Source organism: Falco biarmicus, chromosome 8 (assembly GCF_023638135.1).
Source record: "Falco biarmicus isolate bFalBia1 chromosome 8, bFalBia1.pri, whole genome shotgun sequence".
Classification (NCBI taxonomy): Eukaryota; Metazoa; Chordata; class Aves; order Falconiformes; family Falconidae; genus Falco; species Falco biarmicus.
Genome location: NC_079295.1, coordinates 37,268,430 through 37,294,968, shown reverse-complemented (window position 1 = coordinate 37,294,968; position 26,539 = coordinate 37,268,430). Strand labels below are relative to the sequence as shown.

At 39.4% G+C, this 26,539-nt stretch overlaps 1 protein-coding gene across 1 annotated transcript in view; it reads right to left on the bottom strand.

Moving 5' to 3' along the window:
* The window catches only part of THSD7B (thrombospondin type 1 domain containing 7B), a 269,377-nt gene that overhangs the window by 240,244 nt on the left and 2,594 nt on the right, over nucleotides 1–26,539 (bottom strand). The window lies entirely within an intron of this gene.

Here is a 26,539-nt window from a genome sequence, read left to right as displayed (position 1 = left end):
ATCAGCAAAGGAACAATACCCCAGGTGTACACAGCTGTAAAGAAGGGAAGACGGCCACAGCCACAGTGCCAGAAGTTAAAACTGAATAGTTTAAAAACCAGCTTGCAAAAGCACTGGCTATGCAATAGCTGAAACAGGAGATTCAGCCCAAAGAGGTGGCCCCTTCAGTCACCACTAGCACCCTACAAAAATAATAGCAGTGATCATAGCAAAAGCCAAGAGAGTAAAAGTTAGTTTTTCAACCATTTCCCTGAATAACACGCTGTACCTCACCTTTCTTGCCCGGAATTGTTATAAGAAATATATTTGGGCACAGGAAAAGGAACTTAAATCCTTCTGGTAGGAAGGGGGGGGCGGGGGTGGGGGGGGGGGGTGGGAGAATAAATTACGTTTCTCCAAATTTACCAGGAAATAATTTTTTTACATAATGATAAAAAAAAAAAAAAGGCAGTTATCCATGCTTAAGTGTAAAACACTCCCAGAGAAACACATCTTCACTGGCAAGGACAGTGTGTTCCACTTTTCTGCACAACCCATTACTGACAATACCCAAAGAAAATCTTTATAATGTTCTGTTTCTCATTTCATGCATTTTTACAGCTAATGTGTTCTCAGTCAAGAATAATGTAGTGATTAGAACAGAGCTCAGTAAGAATATCTGGCAATGTAATACCTACAGAATTTAATGAATTTCTCTCCGACTAGAAGAAAATTATTGATCACCAATTTTTTTTCAAGCTTTAGATCAATTTTTACATCATTTAGCATAAAGCTTCTAGAATTAATTCATGAGACAGTACAGATAACAAGCTTTGAAAGTAACAAGATATTGATTTGTGCAACTTTCTATGCTAATTTTAGGATTTGATCACAGCTAATTTAATTTGACCAGTGCTTTTTTACTTCTAGATATCTACAAAATAACTTGAAGATATAGATTCCCTTTGACAATAACCTCAGAAGACTTCATCAGAAAATAAATTTGAGAAAACCTGTGGGGTTTTGTACTTGCTGGTGCACACATACTTGCACATGAATACACACACCAGCTTGTTTAGTGGCAAAAATATTACCTGGAAAAATCTGACAAGAAAGGAAGCAAGAATGGTCTCTGTGTGTAGTTACCTTTACCTTTCAATTAAGAGTCTCCACGTAAAGTATAATTTGAAAAAAATCAACAGTAAAAGATGCAATTTTACTTCAGTAGTGTTTAACGTTATGTCATGTCAAATTGGTTTGTATGTGAAGCATTTTGCGCCAAATTAATGAAATTTCCACACTGAAATAGGCTGAGCCGTGATTTTACACATCTGAGCTTTTCCATGCCTTGGCACTAGCTCTCTGTTTCCTGGGACACCACAGTGCTGGACGAGACTCTCGGACAGGGATTTGTTAAAAGCACAGCTCCTGATCTACGGTAATAAGTGTTTGGCAGCCAAATTAAATAAAATCTAGAAACCATCTGTTTTAGAAACTTTAATGATTAATTTTAGGAGGATGTTCTAAAAATGAGGTTATTTTTGGCATAGCATTTATTTATAAGACATATCACTAGCAATCCAGCATTTTTCATACCAGGCTTCTAACTACATTTTCCAGTTATCCATCTGGGCCCTTTTCAATTCAGTGGTTTAATTAAAACTCAATGGTATTATCAATCTGTTGCATTTTTCATTTTGATGGTTATTACATTTACAGTACAGCAGGAGTACAAATTAGAGTAAGAAGATAAATCTCATCTTAAAATTTCACTTCTGTATCTTTAGTAACTTTTGTTGTCATAATATTTTCTAGCTCATTCACATTTATAAAACAGTTTTAATGATCTACTTTTTATTATTACAATAAAGGGAAACAGGAAAAAATTATTTTTCAATAGCTTTACGCATCTCACAGGGTATCTCTCATCATTCATTCCATCAGTCTGGTCAACAGATGGGCATTACACAGCGAGGTTGGGAAAAGGTCCACGACAGAGCTGGTATTAAGAGTTTTCTTTTCACCTCTTAAACGTGTGATTTGGCAGTATGCAGCCAAGTACACATCTAAGAGACAGAACCAGAGAGGAAGATGTAGGGGAAAAAATAACAAATTCCCCAAAGAAACAAACAGTGAAATGAAAATTGCAATGTTGCAACTTAGAGGCAGTTTCAATTAATGTTAAGGAAGAGCATAGCTGTGCCTTCAAGCTACCTGCACAGTCCTGGAGGACTCCAGCTTTAGGCTGCAGTACTCAAACGAGTCTTCAATTTCTGGTCACCATTTTGGCTTAGGTCTTCACTAGTGGAGATTATGTCAGAAATTTATTTTTTTTCAGTGGCATGTAACAGAAGCCACAGTATGTGATTTGCTTACCATTGGAAAGTTAATTAGAGCGAGCTTTACGTGGTCAAAAAGAGGAGGGGAAATAAAAAATCCCATAGCTCTCAAGTAAACTTCCTAGAAAAGTGGAAACAACAGCCTCAGCTATTCTTTCAACTCTTACTATCACTACTGCAGCAACAAACAGGTACAACTGACCTGGACTACACGGTTACTCACGTATGCTACTATCAGGGTCTTCAAAGATTTGCTCGGCTTACAGCACTTCAAGAGAAACAAGAGCCAGTGTGACACCGGCGGTGTCTCTTTTCCTAGCAGTTTCTTTCATCTTTTTAGAGCAGTCAACTCCCTAAAATTCTAATTATAATCAAGAGAAGGCATGCCTGTAGAAGTCAGAAACTAGAGACACATTAGGTGCCCTGGTGTGACCATGACAGTGAGGAGTCTATTTATCGTCCTTTCCCTGGGCTTTGTGCAGCATTCTGTTTCCCCAGGGAGACAATTCCCCTTTTCGCTTCCCAGCTCCAAGTCTTGCAGCAGAGCTTCTACTATACCAGAGCTACTTGCCTGGCTCTGAAAATTGCAAAGCATTTGGAGCAACACCGGTAAAAGTTTATTAAACCAAGCGTTAGAGCTGGTTTTGCTGGTTTTATCACAAGCCAAGTAAACAAAAGGGGGAGGTGTTTGTGGATATTGTCTCTGGGTCACACATCCAGCACCACTGCATGGCTTCAGGTTTTTCAGGAAGAAATATTTCAAATATTCGCTATAGAAATAGTAAAAAAAGGTTAACTCCAGCAGGCATTAAGTACAAGAAAAACCTTAGTTATTTTTATTCAGCCGTAAGCTGTTTGCAATGTTATTTTCTTTCAAAATCAGAAAAAAAAGATATTTAATAGCAGCAGGCATAACAGAAGCAAATGGACATGCAATGCCAGCTCCCTATAGAAGTTTTTTTTAGGGTCACTGCATGGGAATAAAGGGGGTTACAGGCTTGTGCTGTCCCAAAGCAGACAGACACATTCTCACCCACCTGCTTCTCTCCCTTTTCATCCTCCCTCCTTGTCTCATGATTTGAGGAAAACCATTACCTGCATGTACAAACTCTCACTTTCATTCTCAGTTCATTGCAAAGCCAGGAGAACCATAATTTGACGAAATATTTAAACTGGTAGAAGATATATATATAGATATATAGATATATAGATATATAAATCAATGAAATAAATAGATACACAGAACTGTAATGGGGAAGAGCCAACACAGGTCTTATAAAAACAGTCACACTTCAAAAATAGTCTTTGGAGAAATCAGAAAGCCCATAGGTAAGAGCGTAGCTATTGACTACATGAAGCAGGATGTTACCAAATTTGCTGGCTCAGGGTCTAGCAGCAGCCTAATTCCTCCAACCAGAGAAGACACAACCTTAACTATATACCAGCAACATGCTCTGTAACTAGGGACTTTTCGGAAAGAGATGTAGGAGTCATTTGAAGAGTGCCATGAAAACACAAAAGATTCATTTCTGATGAAAGAGACACCAGAATATGGGGAAACACTGGTGCCCAAAGCATCCCCGGGCAGGTTATGGTACACGGGACAGTACGCTCCCATTTAGAAGACTTCACGTAGTCCTATTCCCATTGCAGAAAAGGACAGTAAAATTAGGGAAAGTCCAGAGAAAGGTAACAAGGATTATTAAGGCTTTCCTTCAAAAGGGTGATTACATAGACTGACTCATCAAACTGAAAATAAAGAAATAAACCATTAACGTGCATATGCAAAATGTATGCAATACAAAAATCAGCAAGAGGAAGGGAAGACTATCCATTACTCCTTATACCATAAGCTGATTGGCAGCAAACTTAAAACCTTAAAAAAACATAAGGAATAATTCAGTTAGAAAGCAGGAACTGTAAGGAAAAGGCATACGGTTTATTAGACCAAAGGATATAGTTAGGAAAAATGTAGGCATACACCACAGCAGGTTCATGAAAAATTAAATTTCAGACCTTGTTCTAGGATGCTTGGATGGCAGAAGTACAAATTGTTTCAAAAAGTAATTTAGACAGATGCATGGCGAAAAGTCCATCAAGGCTATCAAGATTATTATCCCTAAGGTGCAGGCACCATCTCCAGCTCAGGGCTTCCTAAAGCATACGCTGTCAGAAATGGAAGGGGATGCAAGAAAGTCTCTGTATTTGCCCTCTTCTTGCACCATTTCCCTGGGCAGCCAGCACGGCCAATACTGGGGACCAGGACAGCCTCAGTGGGACTTAGTGGAAGAAAGGGGAAATCAAGGTTTGCAGAAGGTCAGTAACAAACACACATTTATTCTCACATACATCATCGTCTGGACTTACACTAAGAAACTACTACGAAGCATTTATCTGATTAATGTTTTCCAGCAATCAACCTGCCCACTGGGACATCATGTTTTAGAAGTTGTGTCTGGATTTGTGGTGTTCATAATTTTTTTCCTGCAGACCTCAAAGACAGTGGAAATTCCTGCTGATTCAAACGTTGGATCAGAGCCAGCATTTCCACAAAAGCAAGTGGCTATACAGCTTAAGAGAGGAAAAAATATTTAACTGCTTGGTCAAATGAGATTCCAGCTTGGGTGTTGATCTTGATTACTGAAGGAGAATAAAGAACAACACAGTAAATCCTGATAGGCATCAGAAAGAAAATAATGAAGTACAAAATATAGTCTGTATCATAACAAGCAGCATCATCTATAATAACTTTCTGTCTAAGGCTTGATGTCTGGCTTTTCCTTTTACTGTCAGCAGAGGGTTCCTTTGGCTAAATGATTATAACTATTTAAAAAAAAAAATAAATTTAGATAACACTGCTCAAAAAAAAGCCATGCAAATACTAGTTTTTGCAGCTGATCAGTTTCGACACACCTGGCTATCAAAACTTTAAGCCTTCTGTGAAAAGACTGTAGTTAGCTGAGAGAAGCCTACCAAGAGTATCTCTTCAAGTTGACATTCCCAGTAACGATTTTAAAAGTACCCAGGCAATACGTATTGTACCCTTCACCTCTAGCCAACGCCAACAAGAGACACCTCTCACTCTGCACACACAGTGTCACTCACTGCAGCCAACTCACATATATTTAACTTTGAAAATATGCTAAAAAAAATAAAATAGAAATGAATATTAAATATACACATAACTTACTGGATCTTATAGTGGGAGCACTAACTAGTTATCTTTCTGAATGAGCTATCTGGAGGCACAGAAGGGCCTTGGCACTCAACTTGCATTAACTTTAGGTATGCGTCAGACATCTAATTATCCTTTGTGCTGTTGAAAAATCCACCCTTGTCTCTAATTCTTCTATTTCCATAAGAGCTGACATCTATTAAAACATTATTAGGTATTCAGTCAAAATAACATAACACTTCAAAAAAATACTGGCAGTCATAGTTAATTGTCTGTAATATATTTCTTCAAAAACTCAATAATTGAACCAATATTTTAGATATCTCTTCCATATATTCTGGGGTTGGATATTTACTGGGAGAGCATCAGCTACTGGTATTTGCATAAGAAAGAATAAAAGGAAACTACAACACAGTAGTAGCCTATGTTTTACAAGTAGTTCTGAGTTAATTGCAAAATTATAATTAAAAGGATCGAAGCACCTACCAATTCAAAATATATTTACTCTGTGCTTTAAAAGGGTGATGTCTATACTCTTGAAACAATTTTAAGCCCAAATAAAATAGAAAAAAAAAATACAGATGTAAATGGCTGCCACAAAGTACTTAAGGAAAAAGCCAGAAAGCACAAGCTTGTTAAAAAAGATCACAGAAATCCGAAAATGCAAAATATAAAATGATAAAAAAATAATAAAAATTAATATGGACTAGCCTCTAGAATTTATTACAAAAGGCAAAGAAAAGGATATGAAAGCTGGTTAGCAAGAATGCTAAGAATAATACCAGGTTTCAAGATTATCAGGAGCTGAAGAAGTCAAGCCCACAATGTGATTCACTGCCACGCAGGTCCTACCGACGTCTTCATGAGATAACCTTATCCCATCCCCCTCAGACACCCAGTGATACATTCCTTGACCTGAACTGAACCCTCTAGTTCACCGTGCATCTGAAGGACACCCATGTGGCTAAGCCCATACACAGAGCTACGTACTTCTCACATGTACCTGGTTTGCTGCCCATGCTCCAGAGGAGGCACACACATGCACTTCTGGCTGGGAAACCCCAGCCAGCCCTCCCCCACTGGATGCTTTTGTAAAGCATGTTTTCCTCTGCCCTCATTTTTGATGTGGTAATGTTTCACACAGTCTTGTGGATGCACAATGTGCAGCATTGGCAAAATGAGAATTTAGGTACCATGCTCCCTTCCCATCAGCAACACCTCCAAACACAGAAGCATCCTGCACCTTGAACACGGAAGATAAAAAGGGGAGGGAGGGGAAGGGAAAAAAAAAAAAAAAAAAAAAGTAAATTGGCAACAGATCCATAACCTTCGAAGAAAAGGTCTGTTTCTTTAATATGCCAGAAATACAAACTGATATCCAGAATATTTTGGCTTGAAACCAAATGAGAGATCAGAGATGTGGCCTGTCAGATTATGCCAACTGAACTGAACCAAAAATTTCTCTGTGTGATCCATCACTCTTAAATTACTGCAGACAAGCAGCCTATTTACCCAGAGGAAACCAGCCATGGACATGAATTAATATTTCTTCTTTGTTAAAATGAAAATAGTATATCTTCTCTTAAGGCAAGGTATAACAAAGCAAAAACTGCAAGCATTTCCTCATCTATTCTTGTATCCCTTTTTAAGTGGAAAGCCCACTTAGCAAATGAATGCAGCTGCAAAGTGAATGGAGGTAAGTAGGGAGCTGCGCAGCCACAGCTGCATCACGCTGCTGTGTACATTAAATTACAAGAAAGCCTGTTACCCGAAGGTAATCCCATGGCTGGGATTTAAATAACATCTGCAGATAAAGCAGTTCCAACCGCCACTCCTAGATGTAGTTTATCAGAGTTTTGTATGATAGTGGGAGCACCCAAAATGGTGCCGACCCAGAACTGGTCCGTGCTAAAGACTATGCACCATCAGCCAGATCAAACAGCAGCCAGGGAGCTACACAGAGACTTCTGAAACACAGAAAGAAATCCGTTTGAAAAGTATGATTATTTTTTTTCTTGGAGCAGAGGGAAGAGAGCCGCAGCCCAGATCTTGCCCCAGGGAGGCAGGTCTCACTGGTCAGATGGGCGCACACAGGCACAGCACCCACACCTCCTCTGGGAGGGGACCCCCCACGACTGGGGATGAGGGGTACGGATTTACGTGCAAGTGGTGGGGATGCTTTTCGGAGAGGAGGATGATGATTGGAAACTTTTGGAGATTAGTTTATAAACACCTGGAAAGATGTTTATAAATTTATACTAAGTGTCTTGTACTGTAGCTCATCTAGTGCACTGCTGATACTGGTCTTTAATGTACAGTTCACTGATTGCTGGTTAATTATGTCCCATTAAGAAATCAACAAAGCGCTTTGATACTGATTTGATTTATATTAGATTGTTTGAGCAGCTTCTTGCTGCAGCAAGCAGGTGTCATAGCTTTCCCTGCCTGTCTTTCTGAAAAATTGAGCTTAATAGGGTCCACAAAATCTTACTCTAACATTTTATCACTAATTCAGCCACTTGAAGGAAATTACTGATGGGTTCCAGAAATGATCAGGGAGAAAGGGACCTCCCATGATTTTAAAAACACCTTTGCTTGAGAAAAATAATGCCATGTTGACTTTACACAACACTGACACCACCACCACCCCACCACCCCACCGCTCTCTCAAAAAACATACAAGGTCACTATGGTTTGGGGTAGCTAATGATTTTTAAGAACAGTTTATTACTTTTCCAGTTTGAAAAACTTATGTTAGAATAAACAGAGGCCTGACAAAGCTATTAAACCACAGATATTCTCTACTGTCTCAGTCTGTTCATTAAATTGTCTTTCCCCCAAAGTAGACAGGCACAAGAGCACAAAGCACAAACCACAGGCCATGAAGCAGGAGGACACTTACTACAAAAGCAGCGGTTAGCATCCCACAATTTGTTGCATTGGATTTTATTCTTACCTTTCTGCTGCAAATTCTGGTTTTCTACAGTTCCACTAAACTTAAGTAAACTATACACCATGCACTAGAGTTTAACCCTCAGGTGACTGCTCCCCATAAAGCACATTTGCTGCCCAAGCTATGAATTTAGAGAAATGAGGGTGAGCGGGTGGAATCTAAGGGAAGCATTGTAAAAGAAGAGTGACAATTACACTCCTTTTTATTGATGACCCTGAGCATGCCAACATGCTGACAAACATCCTCCTTCCCACTCTTGCAGCCCTCAGCACACTATGTCGTACACAACCACTAACCTTCATTTCACCGTTTTTCCTCTTTTCCCAAGTGATGCAAAGCTTCACAGGGATGGGGGCAAATTCAGAGAAGAGCAGGTAGGAAACAGGGCTTGGGTTAGCAGTGCAGGGGCAAAAGAGAAAAGATCACCGATCTTTGAAACCCTCACTCTTTTACTGTCTTAAAAAGTACCAAAAACCTAAGCAGTTTCACTAAAATCAGGAAAAATTAGGATGGTGCCCTGCCCTCACTAGTTAGCAGTACCCTTCAAAGAGGCCACTATATCCATTTGGGAGCGATCTCTTTCTGGAAAGAAGATTCACAGAGTCTGTATACTTGAGACAGTGGAGCCCGACCTATATAGAGAAAAGTTGACTGGCAAAAGATATTCCCTGGAAGGTAAATGTATTTATTCATTCTATGGCCTTTCTGCCTTATGTTAAATTTATGAGCTTTTATAGTCTGTTATATTTCAGCGTTTAGCTCAGAAAACCAGAGTCGTGGCACAGAACGAAAAAATCCCATAAAGTCAAAACGCATAAAAAGAGATTTAACTGTCTCCTCTTAATTTCTTTCTTCTCTCTAGGATAAATCTTTGATTCAGGCTGAACAGCTCAGCTACTCATCGGTGGGGGCAGGGGAAACGCACACCTAGAGCTGCTGTGCAGCTCCTGGGCTGCCACCATCGCTCAATCCAACACATCCCAAGCCCAGGGCTCAGAGACAGGGATGGCACCTGCTCCCTGCCCACCCCACCAGTGACTGCAGCCAACAGTGGAACAGGGTTTCTCTGGAGCCTCTACGCTGCCTGCGCTGCTGCTGCTGCCCAGAAATGCCCACGTGAGTTCGGTACCAAAACCACATCAGCTCTGACCGATCCATCTTCAATAGCTGTAAAATGCTGAGCCCGAATATATGATGCCTGGTGGTCAAAATTACTCCACTTAGGAGCTATCACATGCACACACAAAAAAAAGTTCCTGATGAGGCCAGGCAGGTCTGCCCAAAAAATACCTGTCTAAAAATCTCAAATTACTAAAAAAAAAAAAAAAAAAAAACCAAACCCCTACTTGTTATCCTACTCTCTCCTCTCCAAAAGCTGTGAGCTATAAATCTCTCCAGAACAGAGCCCATTAACACAATCTCTAACAACCTGTAACACCGACAGTACCAGCCAGCTGTCACCACCACACCTATTCAGGCTTTATATATTGTTCTTGGATAAAAGCAGGAACACAGAACCGGGGTTTTTGGTTTTGTATCAGAAGAATGCAAGGCTAGAACATAATTATTATGTGTAGAAAAATGATACAGGAGCTTCACAGCAGATTATCTATCATCATGCCTGGTTTCTAACTGAAGGGAAACCAGGCAGCCTTAAAAAAAAAAAAAAAGAAAAAAAAAAAAGAAACCACACAACACTCCAAGATGGGTTACAATAAAGTGAACATGAGAAAATGAAGCTCTGAAAAATTAAGCTTTAGAAGTTTATAATCTTCATCTACAAGATTAAACTTCATTACTCTCACAAGTTTATTCTAAGCAGCTGAGATATTTGGACCGACTCCACAAGCCTACACCTGAAGCCATGCACATTTTAAGAAAATACATTTCTCTGTGTTTTTCTGTATATGTAGAATATAGTACATAGAGAATATGTATTTCACTTGGGTTTGAGAAGAAACCAGAAAACAGTGTCAATATTCAATTTTGACATCACAAAGCAAAATTCTCTTTCAGAGAGCTTTTCAAGAGGAGGAAGTTGGCAGCATTGAAACTTGGAAAAGGACTTTCAACTTCCAGGACTCCATTCTTATCCTCCTCATCGCCTGCATGTGGAATAATTTCATTTGATCCTGTTACACAAAAAATGCTACTGCCCTTATTTCTGAACAGATACAGACTGGCCATAAGAATTTAAATTGAAAACACGATTTAAACAAGACAGTGTGTACAACAGAAACCCAAAAGACTGGATTCCTGGTTTTTTTTAATGTAATTTCTTTGACTTCTCATATTTCACAAGAACCTCTCAGATCATATGTTTTCTCTCTGTGATGTACACAGTCCAGTCCAGCTTTTGTTGGAGGATGCTAAACCTGGTGCCGAAGGTGGGCTTGGCAGCACAGACTGACTGCGAACAAAGCTGGGCCAAGAGCATCTCAGGCATACGGTGCCAACGCCACCAGGTCTTCACTGCGAAGGAAATACGAAGCAACCGTTTGGGGCACATTTGAACATTCCTGACTCTTATGATGTCATCCAGCCACACAGACGATGCCATGAAATGCACAGTCCTCAAGGTTGGGAGAACAGATGGAGCCTTAACCTTTACTGGAGACTCCAGTTACACAGCTTCTGCTCTTAAATAATTTATACCATCTGATCATATGGGAGCTTCAGCTCTGGAAACAGATGATAGTGAAACAAGATCTGATCCAATCTGTTCATTTGCCACTGTTCAAAACCTGGGAAAGGTGAACAGGTCACCCGGCAGCCCACGGCACTTCGAGGCGCAGAACTTTCAGCCCCAACCACTTGTTTATTACTGTTCATTGCATTTAAAACGACTCAGCGTAGGTTTGTGGTGCACCACATTTGCTTCAGCTAATCAACTTTAACCCAGTTTTGCTCTAAAACCAAGCAGAAAATTTTCCCTCATTACAGTTTGGATGTGGTGCAGATGAAGATATAAATTAAGCAATCACTGTACATGCTGTCATACAAATATATAAGCATAAAATAGTAGCTTGCCTTAAGATAAAGTACTTATAAATGGGTAACAGTGCTTCTGCAGGACTGGAGCAGTAAGCAGGAGTGAAACTTACAAATACTGAGAAGAAAGTCTAGGCGGAGTGCAGCATTTGTGCAGACTCTCAGGACGGGCGATGCTGCGCAGGGAAGCACGGCACAGGGGCGGTCAGGGCTGCGGGCACCGTTAGCCTCAACACCAGCGCAGAGCAACCACTCAACAGTGCACATTTGCATTTACACAGGGCAGCGGAGTAAGAAGATGCGTGCAAGGAAGCAGCATGAGTACATTACCCAAGTCAGCCTCGGAAATACAAATAACATCTCATTTTTAGCATGCTTTTTTAGACAGCTGGGGCAGTCTGCAAGCTCCCCCAAAACCATTTAGGAGAAGCATATCAAAGTAAACCAGCCCCAGTTCAGCTTACTTTAATATTCCAGACTAAAAACTGTTTATAAAAGCTGATTCATGAACAGACCAAATATTGCTGTTCTGGGATGCACAACAAAGAGCAGGGCAGATGGTTGGGGTGGCAGCAGCTTCACTCATCTGATTTTAATCCATCACCACAGCCCTGTCAGAGCCCTCAGTCACGTGTGTTTCACTCTACTCACTTGTTCGGTTCATGCAAGGCATCCAAAAAAAGCCCGCTGAACAAGATGTACAGCTCATATTTACTATTCAACTCTGCCAGCATTCCTGGTTTTTTTAAACAAGCTTGGACAAATAAATTTGCTCTTGGCTGAGACAACCTCTTCCAGGTTTTCCATCCTAAGCAAATTTTATTCAGATCGCTGCTAAAACTTCAAAAAACAGTATTTAATGAAAACAGATGTACAACTCCCGAATGTCACTGTAAGATTGTTAACATGTGTCATCACCAAGTTTTAATAGCAAAACTAAAAAAAAAAATAAAATATGGGAGTTATGACAGGGAAATATGGTTGCTATAGAAGTCCAGCTTCCACAGACACAATCTTCCCAGCAAAGAGGAGCTCCCACGCAGACCGAGCGGGCACCCATGTCAGCATCCACATGCATGCTCCCCCACGCATGGGCTGGTCTCACCCCCCTTCCCCACCCACCCCACAGCACCCTCCTGCCCTCCCGCTGCCTACCCTCACCACATCTGCTGCAGGTCACTTCTCACGTATCTGATTCAACAGAAAAACCTTAAAAATATTGAGGAAAAAAATATATAGCTTCCATCACATCAAGCTATCTGAACCAACTTACCCAGCACGGCCATCCAACCTGGCCCACTGAGGAGTGGGGCCACAGTGGAAACCCCTACCCATGGAAGGACGCAGCTCCCTACGGCAGCAGTTCTGCAAGTCCACACTGTACCTCCTGCATAAATACCCCCGCTTGAACAAGTTCTGAGTTAGCAGCTGCGGAAGCTTCTCTGAAGAAGAATTCCACTTACAGCAGGTGCTGCTCACATAAATGAAAAGGAAGAGCTGAAGGAAACTTTGGAGAGATACACTGGTGATACAGGCAAAGATCCACCAGATCCTTTCACCCAGGTACATTCATCCTTCACAATACCCTCACCAACATTATGACATATTTCTAAGAGTAAATCACAGAATCACAGGATGGTCGAGGCTAGCAGGACCTCTGGAGGACAGCCAGCCCTTCCCCCGGCCGGAGCAGGTTCCCTGGAGCAGGCTGCACAGGGTCACGTCCAGGCGGGTCTGCAATGTCTCCGGAGAAGGAGACCCCGCAGGCTCCCTGGGCAGCCTGTGCCAGGGCTCCGGCACACTCCAGGTAAGGACGTTTTTCCTCCTGTTCAGGGGGAAGTTGCTGTGTTGCAGTTTGTGCCCGTCGCCCCTTGTCCTGTCGCTGGGCACCCCTGGAAAGAGCCTGGCCCCGTCCCCTGGACGGCCGCCCTTAAGGGGTTTGCAGCCATCGATGAGATCCCCTCTCAGCCTCCTCTGCTCCGGGCCGAAGGACCCAGCTCCCTCAGCCTTTCCCCAGCCGGGGGATGCTCCAGTCCCCTCTTCACCTTCGTAGCCCACGCTGGCCCCTCTCCAGCAGTTCCCTGTCTCTCTTGGACTGGGAGCCCAGCACTGGACACAGCTGAAAGCTGACCCAAATGGTTTCTCCCCTACTTTTCATAGGAAAGCAAAGCAAAGCGCCTGTCTAAACTTTCTTTCCTTTCTTAATGAAACTTATTGATTTTTCATCCTCGTGAATCACTGCCTCGGAGCAATTTCTTTTAGCTGTAGGTTCTCACATTTAATTTGTATGCATGCTTAAGGGAAAGTTTATCAATAGAATCTCCAGTGAGATACTAAAAGGGCTTTATGAGAAATTTATGAAATTTTACATATGGCATTTACCAACCTAGTTTAAAAAAAAAAAAGCAAGCCTAGAATAATGCATGACATTAACAATCAGCAGTTTCATGTAACATCCTATGCCACCTCCGTGCAGCTGTCAGTGCATAAAGACAACAGAAGTCAGACTGAATAAATTTATGTTGATAAAAGATAAAAGTAAAAAAAACCACCACAGAAATTCATTCAGATATATGAATCTTCCACATGTAATAGCTACCCAAAGACAAGCAGACCAGCACGTGTATGTGTCCATAGGATACCAGGACACTTACTGGCACTAAAACATATATTCAGGTCAGGCATGAAGAAACTGTTAGGATTTTTTTTAAAAAATAAAATTACCCCCCCCAAAAAAAAAAATCCATCAGCAATACGTTAACAGACAGCTTTGCCAATACCAAAGATATAAAAAGAAACAAATCTCTGATAATTTATTCTTAAGCTAAAATTTCCCAGCTGCTTCAATTGCTATTTACATGGGGGAAAACCTAAAATGCTACAGACCTTTCTATTCTCATTCATGCAAAATATGCTACTTCTACTAGTCAACGGAGAAAGCGAAATGATGGGCTAATGGGCATTGTCCAGGATACAGTAATCCAACTATTAGCCAGATTCACATCTAAGAAGAGGATACATCCTTTTGCTTAAAAGTCAGTATTTTGTGACTACTCCTGCCTAAATGGCACTCCCCACAAGTACAAAGGATTGGCTAGAATCGGTTCCAGAAGATCTGAAAACAAGGATCTTTCACAAAGTATCTAGGCTTTGGGGGGGGGGGGGGGGGGGGGGAGGATAATAATCAAGCCCTATAAAACATACTTTTAGGAAAAAAGTTGAATCTAGTAAGTCTGTCACTTTATCAGTCAAGCACCCAGTATACCTGTTGTCATTGAAAGGTGAATCAGGAAGGTGGCCTGATGGAAATCATCTTTCTCCCATTTTCTCCCACGTGTCTTTTCATTACAGTATCAATTGACTAGTACTATCCTAATGGTGGTAATACATTTTTCCTTAACCATTTCTGAAATTACCTGATTAAGGAAGGAATTAACTAGGGTTACCTAGCTAGTGTCAGTTAATACCCCCTAGCAGCACAGTGGTCTGTAACGGAGCCGGCAGCACGCTGCCCACACAGCCGAGAACAAAGCGGAGAGAGGAGAGAAACCACCGTTGGTCACAGGGATTGCTACAGGACAAACCGTGAGTCTGACCTTCTTGCAATCTCAAGCGTACCAAAAGGAGAAAAGTCCTAGAACTGCACAGGAACCAAGTGCTGGATGAAGCTGAATGAGACTACCTAGGATGCTTACTCCACCACCAAAAAAAAAAAAAAGCGGCAATACCAGCACAAGGAGCAAAAAGGAGATTTTTACAGAGATAAAGAGATTAAAAAAATTCATCTGCTGCTCATGACAATTAGGTCTTCTACTCCAAAAATGTTTAAGAACTGTAAAAAGTTATACTGGCATGAGAAAAGGTTAAGGAAATTTTTAAACTCTCACAAAACAGCCAATACTAAAATACTGAGATTAAAAAAAAGAACATTTATAAAATCCTACATGAAGCAAACATGAAAAGGTTGCTCTGCTGCAAGATAACTGAGTAATGTAACCTTTCAAAGCAGCAACAAAAAGCGATTAGACCATCCCTTGGATTGAAAATGATTGATTATTACTGCTAATATTGGAATTGAGGTTGACTGTAATGCTTTTTATGTAATTGCTTTATTGAATGCTGCATAGCTTTATTTGGTAATATATTCAGAACACTGCAAGGTTACCATTTCTTTAGCTCCTTATATGCTAAGACATATAGACATACAGTTACAATGGATTTATCCCAATGTTACTGTATTAAACAGCATATACTAAGGTTAGCTCCTGACCTTTCATTTAAGGTCTATAGGGAATCTTCTGCCTGCAGGATCATCTAATAGATTTGAACGCCAGCAACCTTCTATCCTCTGCATCTGTTCACCAGTTTATTCCATAAACTGTATCAAGATACCTTAAATCTGATTTGGGGCCCTGCGTGCTGTAATAATTAAATCATTTTGAGGACTTTGAAAGCTGGATCATCCATTAAAAAAAATAAATATATCAATCAAGGACAAGTAAATCACAGTGAAGAAGATTAATAAGTACAACTTTCTTTTTTATATTGGAGTACATTAAAATTTTAAAATATTTATAGGCAAAGCAGGGATGGTTTTGGTTTTTCACCCTTGTTTTTATTCAAAAAAGCAGCCTTTGGCATTCAAATGCACAGAATTGCATTTTCTCACTTGCTTTTCAATTTCTTTGATTTGTTATCTGCTGGTGTCACTCCCTGCTTTTTGGAGAGAGTCCTAGCAAAGGTCAGCAGTCAATTAGCCATCAATAAATACCCAACATGAGAGTGAAAATTTTAGGCTGCCTGAGCTCCCATTACTAAACCAAGCACCATGTTTGAAAGCCTGTAACAGAAAGCGTAAAGTACTTTAGAGTGTTCTGAACGTAAATATAATGTTACCTTTAAAACAATAAGTATGAAAAATATCAAAGAAGGTGTGTAATACCAACCTTTATCATCTTTTGCACACATATATTGACTTAACTGAGACATGCTCACTTATCTACAAAGCAAAAATTGGGTTTTAAGTACTGTACTTTGCAAGACCCTTAGGGCACAATAACATTACTGTCATCGTTTACTCTGGCTTCCCTGTGTCTCATTTGATCCTTCTCCAGTCTTCAAAATGTTGCAGCTCTGTTTCTATCTCTGCCTCTACACCAGTGTCCTTGGCTAGATGGCAACACATTATACATGGTTGACATAGAAATGCTCAGAAAAAATAAAGCACAAACACACACACAGATAGACACTAACATAAAAGCAACATATTTAACACTCAGACACATCGTAATCGTATAACTTTCACCTCAGTGCTAGGCATACAAGGATATACGTAGGTGGGGGTTTTGGGGGGCGGGAGGGGGTGTGTATGCACACTTTTTCACGTTCGGAGCCAATTCTAAAAGGCAGGTTTTCTTGGCACTTTGCAGAGAAATGCCAAAGAAAGAAGACCGGTATTTCCTTTAAGAGAAAGATGTGATCAATAACAGTTAAAGTTTGGACAAACCCTCATTATCGGATTTCTACAACTTCAAAATGAATACGTCGGCTGCCTGTTAAGCACGGACACAACTTCACGCATCACGGGCTCACTGCTGACAGAGTAAAGCTAAATGCAGGAATACACATCTGCAGAATCACAGATTTTCACACTAGCAATGGTTTACATCAAGATACAACTATACTTGGGTTATGAAATATCTAAGGTCAGTTGAAAAATAGATGTACTGAATTAGTTTAACTGAAAATATTGAAAGCTCAGATAAGTTACTTATCTAGTCATACAGTGCACACATTTAACACACAGAGCTGCAAACAATTACTGAAATTAATTTTCACTTCTGCCTGAATATAGCATTACTTTATTAATACAAGCAAGAATATTAAGGGAATGACAAGAAAACTTTGTGAGAGAGTGCTGCCTTGTGTGTGTGCCATATTTAATATGTGTGTGCCATATTTAATAAAAGAACTTCTGAGAAGTTCCTGGTGTTTTTTCATTACAGCCTCCTTTTAATCCTTGTCTGTAAAAACTTCAACTCTGTACTCCATCCAGGCAGTTGCTTCAAAACTATACAGCTAATACGCATCAGAACTTATTAAAAGTATGGATATAATTTTTCTGTATCCAGTGTCTCCACAGTGAAGATTTTCAACAGCTAGAAGAAAAGTGCTTATTTTGCTTAAAAGCAACTGGGTGATATAAATCAATTTAACTAATGGGTCAAAAGATCTTTAAGATGTCACAAGTACTGAATTTATTTTTGTCTTCAGCAGCTTCAAACTTGTGAAATTTATGTTACAAATGTCATATTGCAGAGAACTAAAACATGCCTCACACATAGGTGGGTATTTTTAAACTATTGATATTTGAAGGTCTTTGGATCTCAGGGATGATGGAATAAACCCCAGATGACACCAATCAGTGAAAAAGTTCAGGTGATAACAAAATAAACACCAGATATCCCCCTCTCTCTGTATTTAATCACATGGCTGGCACCACCAGCCACGTTTCAGACTTCTGTTGACCTATTCAATAGTCCTAATAAAGTCCTAATGAAGACTTACTGAAGTATGCACCTTACACATTTAATTTTTTAAGTATATTGAAAATGTAATAACTTAAATGTCAGGAATTTTCAGCAAGTCATACAGTGCGAACTATTATTGTGAATAAAGCATAGGAACACTTTCAAAGTCGCTGTTGACTATGCCAGGGAATATGAATCATCTCATTACCACCCTGTTCTGTACAGGGTACAGACATAACTAAACTGGTTCGCAGTTACTTGGGCTGCACTGGTGGCATCAGCCCCTTCTCAGTCTTCTGCTGAAAATTTGACAGCACTGCTTTTTGAAGAGACACAAAGAGCTTTTAAAACCAGATCTTGTGGAATACTGGGGCAGCGGGAAACGACAACATACATCAATGAGCGGGCAAAACCAAGCAGCAAATATATTGACTTAAGATAAGAAATGTAGGTTTACAGGTGCCTTCCCCAGGAACAGTTGGGTACCCAAGGCGTGCAATCTGCAGCATGGCAGCGATGTGGGCTCCACGTTTGAGGCGTTGGGCTGGCTCCTCTTTGAACATATGCCCTTTCAAGTGAAATTAATCACTCTATCACTGCTGCAGCATCTGGAGCCATAATCATTACCCAACTGCTGAGAAAGAAATGAAACCGCTAATCACACAGGGAGTAGGGCTTAGCGTTCAGAGTCGGAAAGTTTTTATTAAGTTCTCATTTGAAAAGTGATTTTTCATCACTAGCCTTCCCAGACATGCCACACAAAAGCTGGATATACTTCAGCAACTGTCTACAACTCATCCCCCAGCATATAGACCCAACATATTCAGAACCACTATAATGAGGTTTTAACATGCTTTTCCAAATTTAGCTCTATAATCCTAAATCACTGTTACAGGCAAGTATGACACAGAGATGCATTTAACCATAAACTTTAAAACATCTCTGGATGAAGGAACTGCAGAAGTCTACGTAGTGGTAGACACCAGGCAGTGTGATCAACAGTAAGGACCAGGTACTGCCTCTGAACTCACACACACCGCTCTCCTACTGATCTCAGCAGGAATTCCCTATGCAAACTGAAGCTCATATATTCAAAACTACTATATTAAATGGGCATTTCATCATACCTATCCACTAGCTAAGAGTGATTAAAATAAACCATACAAATACTGTGTCAGTAATCTGGATTACCATGAAATATTCCCCATTCCTTCTAACAACTTCTTTTTGAAAAGGGAAAAAAAAAAAAAAAAAAAAAGTTGATGCCAGCGAGACTATTCTCATACATACCAGAGAAAAAAGGATCTTGGGAAATGCAGATATCAGTGGGCAGACTACCCAAAACTCACGTCCCTGGAAAGAGTCAGCTGCGTTATCCACACACAGGGAACAACAATATGCATTTTAGGGACTTCTAATGCAATTTTGTGTATTTTCACCCATAATAATTGTGCTCTACACAAGAGCTGAACAAGAAAGTGATTACCCCCCATACTGAAACTGTTCAATTAAGTGATGAAGTGAAACTCTTATTCTAACTAACTTAAGATATAATTATTAAAAAAAAACCTGCAGGGTTCTGAACAATGGCAGCAGAATAATTAAATCTAGTACTCCACTGAAACAGGATGAAAATGTGATCATCTATTTTTAATGCTCTGCCTATACGTAACAACAGAAATCTTTCCAACAGCTGCATTCAATTAAAAAAATATTAACCCCAAGGAAAACGTACAAAAACATCCCCATCTGTTTTTCTTGCCACTCACTGTGCTTCTTTTGTGAGTGAAATATGTACAACAATACAACCCAACAAAGTTGAATGAAAAGTACCACAATTCCAATAATAAGCTATCTTTTTTTAAAAAAAATGAACAATTTAAAAGAAACTATTTTTGCAGATTTTCCCCTGTGACCCGCAGCACTGTTCCCATAGTAACTATTGAGGAAAGAAAAGGGTAAGACGTCTAACATACTTTTCCCAATACCAACAAAAAACAGAAAAAAGCACCTTATTCTCCAAAACTATTATTCTCAGGAAGGGAAGAGGGACATTAAAAGATTAGTGTGAATCTCCTGTGTAATCTAGTTTAAACTACCACCTACTGAACATCTGATGTTGGTTAGACAAAAATATTTGTTAAAGCGTGTAGTGTTTGGGTAAAAGAACTATTGAAATAGCTTTGCAAGCCCAACAATAACAAAATTACCAGGCACAGGCTGTAAAAGCTTACATGTGAATTCGGTAAGCACCGCCATCAGCCTACAGCCATGCTGCTCCACAGGACTTATCTCCGCTGAGGAACTAGTACTCTGCATATTCTCTCCAGCATATGAAGTGTTAATTTTAACACGTATTTCAGCGTTGTTTCTGTTCCTCCTTTGCTTGCCTTTTTAATGTGACTGACACTCTGCACTTCCCCATTGCTTGCTGTAGTGCATTCTTCTAGGAAAAAATACAGAAGCCAGCGATACTTTCTTTAAGCAGTGCCACCAAGAACGTTTTGCTGGTGTCTTCACATCCCTGCAGGAAACTACGACTGATAACAACATGCCAAGTTCTACAGACAAGGAAAAATGGCACCAGTTTCAGCATTTCTGCATCTCCAGTTACACTGCCCAAACTCCTCCAGGAACAATTCCAAGGTCTCTGACACTGGGTGGCATTCTCTGTGCCAACAGGACAGGCTCTCCAGCCACGTCCCATACGCTGAGATTTTAGCCCTGTGGGTTAAGGATAAACCCAGAAGCTACAGCAGACAGAACCCAGGTGGGTACACTATGAGTTGCCGTGGCACATTTATTCAACACAGCAGCAGACCTCAGGTACCTGGAGGAAAGACCAGGCTGGAAGATGAGCTTCCAGCATAGGAAACGTTCTTCAGAAAAGAGATGGAACTCCTCATGTATGCCTGTCTGGTTCTCTGACAAACTCACCAGCATTTGCTGCCTGAGGACACAAGGTCTCCACCAACTTTGAAACATCTCACCCACCTAAATATTACTTGCATGACCACTGCAAAGGGTTATAAAGTAAGGCCAGGGATGTATCTCCATAACTCCAAAACAAGTTGGATTCAACTGTTGAGAAAACAAAACCATATGAAGAGACTATATCAGGACTGGAATGATAAAGGTGAGGTGAAGTAGCGAAAGAATAGGTAGTAAAATCTAGACGAGTGTGGAACAGAAGGGTAAAAGTGTGGTTAGGAATGGGTAAGGAATAATGAAGAAATAAAACCAAATATTTAGCAGTCTGAACTTGTCTAAGGAAATACGAGATTTAGCTTTGAGGCCACCCTTACACCTTCTCAAGTATCAGCGACTGCTACTAGCCAGCATATTAAGCTTTGCTGCTAATAAAATTTTGCAAAACAACTTTCTTTGAAGCTTCAGGTATTATTGGTTTTTAAAAAAGTTTTGCAGAAATAAAAGTATAATCTATATTGTCTCAAAAAATATTCTTTGTAAAGAATTATTTTAAACAAATTTAGAACTAAAGTACTTTTTTTTAATTTAAATAACTTTTTTTAATGGGTACTTAATGAAACTATACCAACACATTAGAAACAACCAAACTACTTCAAATTAAACTGTTTATTACAAAACATTAAAAAAGAGCACCACCTACAAGATTTTGAGATATTTTAAGCCAGGCACTTCTAATTAAAACTGTAAAAAATCAGGAGGTGAAATCTCATCTGATATTTGATATAATCCTGAGGAGCAATGCTAAGAAAAAATTTAATTTGGCAAAGCAGTTCAAAGAGAGTATGTTTACTAACAGGGGTCCAGAATAGCTTGGTATCCTTAACTCACAAATACATTGCAAGGAACTACCAAAAGAAGAGTTTCTTCAATTAAGTAATAGACTGGCTCAAGTACAAAGTTATAAACTGGTCATGAATAAAGTTAAAGATAAAAATGAGAAGGCTTATCATTTTAGAACAACTTCTCAATCATCAGGTTTATGGCAACAATCTGACTAGTTTTAGAATGGAACTTAACAGGGTGTTTTCTTAATTATTTATTAATTTTTGCTGTCGATATGACAAGATTGCAGTCTATAACCCAAGAGAATCACTGCACTCCTATAAACACTTAGTGAAGAACCGTAGAATCATTCAAAGTTTGATTAAATCAAGATGAAATTTCCACTTTAGAGTTTAAATATTTAAAATTTGCTATCTTTGAATCGCTTTTCAGTAAGATTGAGCTCTACTGTCCTTTGAAGACCTGGACTCCTTTTAACATTTGGTGTACATAGGTAAAAGTTTGTCTTTTCAGACATAAGGTCAAAGGCACTCCAAACCAGCACTTGGCCTTCCTGATACTACGATCTTAAGAAAGGGCATTTTATGGCAGTATTATCTGAGAACAGGGAACAAAAGATCTTTTTCATCTTAGCCATAACTGGCTCACCCACATTCACAAGTAGTTCAAAGGTTCCTCCACGTTAGAAGTTGTTCTCTGAGAAGTTCATTTTGTACCCTTTCCATTATGGATTGTTTCTAAAGAAAGATCAAAACCCATTTGCTTTCAAATATGGATAATAACTCTGAACTTAAGTTTTTTGTGTTCACCTGGGGCAAGAGAACTTACGGCTCCCCACACCCAGCTCCCAGAAGCCCACAAACATTAGAAGATTAATGGTTTCTTCCTCGGGTCAAAATCTCTCTACTGTGATCAGCTGCATTACAAATCCATTTCCCAGTCTGATATCTCATTTTCAGGCCTCTTCCATTTCTAGCATGGAGCACGTCCCTGCTGTGCTAAATCACCATCCCCATTCATTTTTGGGGGAGAATTATACATGGAGAACTCACTGGGACGCCACATCTGGGCTTCTAATAGTCCCCTTCCTCCCTTCTGTAGTAGACAGAAGTATTATTTCCATATTAAATAGCATTTTACCACAATTAGAGAACTGTTTTCCTAAAAATCAGAAAATTTTCATCCTACAAAAACATTTTCGCAATATTCCCCTTATGGAAAAGAAAAAAAAGCCACACCACTGCTTAACCTCCGAGAGCATACAGGGTATGTCCCTTGCCCCTTTCATTCTATTAGTATTTTGGCAGAAATAGCACATGCACGGTGACTGAGGTGTAGTTCATGGAGGAACTGGAGACACCAGCAGCGATGGTAGGAGTGCAGCCTGCCCATGCAGAAACTGCAAGTGTCTCTGGGAAGGGCTAATTTCCAGCATTTTGTAATCCTAATTATCAGTCCCTCTCCTGTAAAGCACCAAAAATATTTCCAGTGTTGCACATATTTTTAACTTCATTTAGACTTCAAAACTAAATTTTAGAGTTTCACCAAAAAAATAAATCTACTAGAATCCTGCTGTGGATTCATATTCTATACACTTATAGATTGAATGGCCATCACTAAAACAGACAGATTTGCATTACAGAAGTTCCAGGCACTTTTAAGGACCATTCAAGAGCTGAAGAAAATCAACATGGTGAAATATGCAAATTGCTAATTGGCTATTGCATTAAACAATATTAATTTACAAGGATTTAGATCAAATTAAATTTTGTCAAGATTTTATCACCGAAACTGCTTTGTTAGTTAGCAAGTATTGGAAAATTATTCAGCTATTTGAGGCTGGTGAGTAATTTAATTGATATAATTATTGCTTTCATGTTTAGGTTCGTGGTCACAAAATAAGTATCTGACAAGAAATGTCTTGAAACCAAAAGATACAGTGTACTGATATTTAGACATTAGCATGTCATCTCTAGAAATCAAAAGCTAAAAATAAAGTTTTTAGGCCACAAATAAACCAAATCCAAGTGATAGCCCTTTGAACAGCTGAGGTAAGAGTATGTATAATCTACCTCACACTGCCAAGTTCTTACATTTTAGAAACGTAGAGCCTAGGTTTTTTGTAGATGCAGTCATTTCAATACAATTGCTTTCACCTGCACCAAGACCACCAAGCCCAGCATGAAAATGTATGGGTCTTCATTAGATAAAGCCAAGGGTTTAGCTGGAAAAAAGCCTGCTTTATAAACAGGGCTGGTATTATGCTGCTTTTTCTTCCCCCCCTCTCCCCAGCCACATTAAGGACACATCTCTGGATTTCTGCATGCTAGGAAAATTTACTTTAGTACCTGTAAATTCATTTTCTTAAAGTCAGAGCTTTTAGAAGCATAATCTTAATTATAAAGCATGACATTTCAATAAGAAGTTGAATTTCTCTGCAGCAGATAAGGAACTTGCCATGCTTGCAACAGACGGTTCAAGATTTAAAACCAAACCAGATAATCTCCTTTACCATTAGGAATTGCTCATTTCTCATTAGATTGTGTCATTAAAAAAACAAAACAAAACAAAACAGCTCTAGGTTTTCTTCCTATCAGAATGGATCTGCTCAGTTCTGACATTAAAAGCTACTTCATTTCAGGTTCACTGTGCTGTGCTTTTATTAATTATTTTTTTTTTGTATTGGCCACAGAAGTCCTCTAACTAGGGGATGATTTTTATTATTATTATTATAGAAAGTACAGATCACATTAGGTCAAGTTCTCCATGACCTACATCCCCAAGTTATTTTATTTATATCCTGCCACAACAGGTTACGATAACCCTTCTATCTCTCCAGATCCACCTGCTCCATTCAAGTTGCCATCGCTCTCCTCCCAAAACATTTCCCTGCAATCCTTTGAAAGATACACCTTTGCGATTAACCACACCTGAAAAATCATTTCAAGCAAAGTAAAAAAATGCACACAAAAGCCAGCCACACATGCCACCCTGACAGCTGGCTGCCATTTACACTCTTTTGTAACTCATTTTAAGGTCACTGCAACTTTACTTTGATATACGTGCTTCCAAACACCTCACAAATGAGATCTGCAACACACGCAGAACTATCAAAAGCAAACCATTTGTTTCTTACATATGCCCTGATGCTGCAAAGCACATCTAGCTCCTTTTAACCAAGATTCAGCCTATTGAGAGAAATCTCAGCCCATTGTTTTCCTCAGGATGACTGCAAAAGATCGGAAATCAGGACTTGGAAACACTGCCACTTCACTACTACTGCAGAGAAAGTAGAGGCTTCACAAACACGTTGTTTCTTAGCAAAACAGTGTTTTGGGTGAACATACTATTCACTTCAACCTAGACCTAAACACTCTGGCTTTAAATATAACTTTTCTCTAAGTTTCAACAAAATACTCCAACTGAAAAAAAAAAATTGTTTACAAATATAAAAATAATTAACTGAAGGAAGAAAAACCACCTCTTTGTTTTTGCCAAACAGGACAATTAATTTGGCTCAAGCTCCCAAGTTATTTTCATTTGGAAACCATTTCACTCAAAGTCATTTTCTACCTCACATCCCTACATAAACAGAGAAAGTGCATTAAAAAGAACTGTTAGGATTTAAGGTTTTTAAAATTACTCTTGAGAGCTCAGATATTTCTAATTCATTGTGGGATTCACAAGAACTGACAATTTTCTTCTGCATCTGGAAGACAAACCTTTACAACAAGCTCATCACAGGGCTTTCAGAGCACGGTACCCCACATTCACGCAAACCTGTGCACACCTCTTCTTACTTCTAAACACATCTGCCTTGGATGCCTTAGAAGCATCGATAACTCTTCATTGTCAGCTAGAATCATCAAGCCAAATTAAATTTTTATGACTTCCAATGCACACCCCTGAAGACGACAGTACAATGCACTTCACAACTGAAGACAGACAGCATTGAAGGGTCTAATTTGTCTTAAGAAAACAACTCTACCTTTCAAAGCTGGTTCAAATATTACATTAAAAACAGTGAACTGGAGAAAGACAGTTTATGTTGTTTATTTCCTCTTCAGTTTACATCATTTAAAAAAAGTTTTCAGAAATATAGTATCATATTGTACTTCCCCAGCACTTCACCAGCACTTAGCCTCCCATCCAGCAGCCAGGGTGATAAGCTTGTGTTGATGCTACCAGGACAGGAGCCCTCCCAGAATAATTGTTTCATTATTAAGCTAATTCTGTCTCTTACCTTCTATAGAACTATAATTAAAAAACAAATAACCAAAACAGCAAAGAACCTCTACAAAAAAAATGAAGGAAATTATTTTTCCATCAACTTCAATCACTTTCTTGCTCAGTCACAGAACGCCAAACCTCAATGGGATCCTCAGCAATGAAACCTCTGGTTCATATGCATAGTTTTGATTAAGTATTTTGAGTAAACATTTCCCAAATTTGCAATATATCCATTTCATTGAACATTCTTTGTTGTTGTGTTGTGCTACAAAATAAGCATCCAATGTGTCACACTTAGTTTTATGTACCTGTATCATACCATCTCCTATCAACACCCTGGTCACTAAGAATCGCAGTGCTATCGATGCATCTTCACAAAAGTTTCCAAATGCCATGTGTGCCCAATTTTGAACATTCAAACATTGTGTATCCTATCTGACTGATGGACAGAAATAATTCACTAAATGTACTAGTGAAATTAAAAATAGATCAACCAGGAGTATGGACTTCTGGCTCAGTCCATGCTGAAAGATGCTGGTGTGCCGTTTCATTCAAACATGAAAAGAAA